Genomic DNA, 3,829 nt, shown 5'->3' with positions numbered 1-3,829 from the left:
CCGAAGCTTGGAAATGTTCCTAGATGATCGTATATTGCAGCACTAAAATCCCAGATAGTAAATCTGGAGAGAGAAACACTCTTCAAGACCAGCTCTTGAACATCACTGAATAAGTAGGTAAGATCAGCTTCAGGTACTTTCTGAGAAAGTATTCACAGCAATCTTTCTTCCAAGACCTAACGTTAAGTTTTCTGCCTTCTACAATAGAACTGCATCTGATGTGTTAAATTTCTGCTGTGAAAATTCCTCCTTTAAGCAGTGACCTCTCTGATATCTATATCATAAAGTCTCTTGAAGACAAATCCATCTTTCCAACCTCATGAGACACTTTTTCTCACCTTTTTACCTCTGCGCTTAAACAAGCTTTATTTCCTTCCTTCTCTACTTCCTGCTTAAATCTCTCTCTTATAATCTAGTGGTTCTCTTTTTTCTCCTCTCTGCCTTACATGAGCAAAAGGCAAGAGTAAAATCATGACTTGATATTCAGTCTCCAGATGGTGCGTTCAGACACTGCAGAATTTCTTAGGCCCCTGTAATTTTCCCAAATTCTGGAGGAATTACTTTCAGACAGTAACACAGCAGTGTGTGACCTGATCTGGGATGCCCCCTCTCACTTTGGTGCTTTATGAGAAGGTTCACCGGAGACAAGAAATTCCTGTGTCACATGAAGTGTGGTGTTTGTCAGGATGAACCTCTGAAGGTGTCAGCTTTCGTAGAAACCAGGACTTCATTCCTCCTCTGATGAACTGCTCACCTGACTCTGAAGTTGTGGGATTTCTTATGAAGGCAGGCAGGCTGAAGTGCCAGCAGTGCACAGCTGGTACCTTCCTTTTGTGATAGTTTCTGTTTTAAATAACTGTAAAAACACTTAAGACCTCTGACGGAGGAAATCCAGATAGATGGTCTGTCCTGACAAGAATAAATAATGTATCAAGATGTCCATTCTACACCCTGTCCTGAGGGACATATTGACTAGCACAGACCACAGCCAGTTTGTGAAGCTTCCTATCAGCATTTCTGTATAGGCAAGTTCTTACATGCTGGCAACCAAACACTTAACACTTCATCACACAACCAACAAACTCTGGTGAAGAGAAGTGATTGGATTTTCTGGTTTAGGAGGAGTTACGCATGTATCTTGTAAACACCATTGCACCTGTTGTGATATGAAGGCTCACCTAAATCCTTCGGAGTGCCAGTTTCTCTTTTTGTGAGAGCCTTCTGCTGCTCTTTCTCTCAGCTTTGAGAGGTCTGTGTTTTAGTGTATGTGTTTGAGACATTTCAGAGTCACTCTCTGGTGCAGAGTACTTACATATAAATATAATCCACTGTTTCTTCTGTTGAAATGGGTTGTACTCATTGTGATTGCATTAGCGTAATCTTTAAACTGAAGACTGGGTTGCCACATGATTCAGTAAAAGGCACTCAGAGATTTTAACTGAGTCTCAGGTAGACTAATACATATTTCTTCTCTTATCTCTCCATACCTGAAGCGGAAAGAAAAGATTAAAACCTCGCGCTCTACTTGCCAACCTCATCCAAAATATAGTCTTAAACTGTGCAGAGAGAATCGTGAGAGCCAGAAGATGCCACTCAAAATCACCTGCATTAATACTTACTTGTTCGTTGCAGCTGGGAGCTGCTAGGGCTGGCATGCAGTAAGAGACACATCTGTCCAATTTTACATCTTGCCCCCCTGTAGTTTTGGAATGAGGTGAGGTTAGGTAAGGGATGATGTCAGAGAAACGTACCTCTGTGCTGCTGATTCTTTTTAAGAGAAGTCATTTAAACAAAGCTTAGTGAAATCTGCTTCTGGGGTGTGTGCCGTTCTTGAACAATTTCCAATACATATATTTGTTTGGAAAAAGATGAAAAAGGAGGGATTTATACTCTTTTCAAGCACAAACGTTTTTAATCCCACACTGGTAAAGACAAATGAGAATGAATCTAGTACCAGAGGGTATAGGTCCAAGTGACCTGCAAGGGAGGATTATGCTAAAGAATTATGCTATCCCAGTCTATTTCTGCTTGTGGTGGTACTATATTCTGACGTTTGGTCCTAGAGGGGCACAGAAATACATTTGTGATTTCCTTTTCAGTTTCCCCTTTTGTTGGGACATCTCAGGAAAGAACGGTGTTATACCCAGAATTGTTTCTAAGCTGTTCTGAATATTCTGGATACAAACTTCAGAGTCCTTAGTCCCTGTGGACCTTTCTCTATTGGGAGATGTAGGATGGAATATCTGAAACACTATTTGCAGCAGTATTGCACTTTCTGATGGTCTGATAACAAGCAGTGCATTTTATCTGGTAACATACACTCGAGAACAAGCTGTTCTGAAAGCAAAAGCAGTGTTGTGTGGTTAAAGGGCTGGCCAGAAAGCCCGATAATACAGATTCAATTATATGCTCCTCCACAAACTTTTCATGTTGCCATGGGCAAGGCTGACAAGTTTCCCCATCTTTCACAAGAAGCTCATATTTTCCTCCTTGTATGTGTTGTGAGGAAAGAAATCTCTTAATATTTTGGATGTGCTGTTAAACTCCTCTGTGGAAAGGCAGATAGTGAGATATGAACAGGAGGACCGAGCCCTTGCTTTAGAAAGATGACTTGCAATTTCAAGGAAGAGGACAGAACATCAGAAGTCAAAAAGGCATATTGAAATTTTTGAGAAGAATCACTGATTCAGAACATGTTATGTTTGCAGCTGCTGGGGTGTGAAACTTCTTCCATGATGTGACAACCAGCATGAATTATTTTATTGCTCATAACAAATACAGATGGACAGATATCAGGGTGAAATGAAGGGCAGGGGCATTTGCAAACTGATAGAGAAAACCTTCCACCACATGCTGCTTGGAAATAAATGGATCTTAGTCAGCTCTTCTGCCTTTCTTTATCTTCGGAATACCTTTAGAGTTAATATTCTCCAGCAGAAGACTAAAATGCTTTTAGGAAATGCATGTTGTTTTATGAGAATCTGTCTCTATTTTAAGGAAGTTGTCTAAAGTGCTAATGTTTCTCTTTTCATCACGATTCACAAAGCTTGGGGCTTTCAAATTTACCATTTCAGTTTCAGTCATGGGAATTGGATTACTTCATTCCCTGTCCCTTCGCCAATGTTACCAATCAAGGAATTTGTTGTTTCCAGCCTACATGAACATAATGCCTGTATTCCTTGCCTGATGATCCACATTGTTTTTGAATCAGGGTTGAGTTCCCTGCCTATGACATGCAGCAGCACGTGCAGCAGTGCTAGGCATGGAAAGTACTCCCAAGGGGAAGATATTCCCACGTAGCTTTTTGTCTGTTAATATAAAAAAGAAAATGGGATGAAGATGGTGTCTCTAAAACGTAAGTGGAAAGGTAATATTGCACTTTCACCTGCAAGTGATGGGCGTATCTAAGTCCATGTAGTAAAACATTGAAACTACTGGTCAAACAGGCAAGACATTGAAAATCAGCTTCTGCATTATAGTTCTTACAGAACAAGCAGTGTAATACCTTCCTCACTTGTGCCCTGTAGCTACATTCCTAAAGGTTTGGGTTACTAGACGGTGGAGAAGGGGGCTTCGTAGTACCACTGCAATCTGTGCACTTTGCTACAGTGTGGACTTGGGATGGGTATCCAGGAGGGGGTCAGCTGTAGAACCCCCTAAGCAGCGCACATGGGTGAGCTAAGATAAGGTATGCTTGCTGTTGCGGCTTCCATTTGGTTGTGTAAGATTCAACAATGCATTTTGCTGGCATAGTCTCTCCTTCAGTTCACTGGGATTGTCATGCCGTGATCCTGAAATGCTGTAGTTACTCAGAGAGGATTTCCAAGAA

This window comes from Phaethon lepturus, unplaced genomic scaffold, assembly GCF_000687285.1.
Source record: "Phaethon lepturus isolate BGI_N335 unplaced genomic scaffold, ASM68728v1 scaffold14512, whole genome shotgun sequence".
NCBI lineage: Eukaryota > Metazoa > Chordata > Aves > Phaethontiformes > Phaethontidae > Phaethon > Phaethon lepturus.
The sequence above is the reverse complement of the archived record's forward strand: the minus strand, read 5'-3'. Positions refer to the sequence as shown.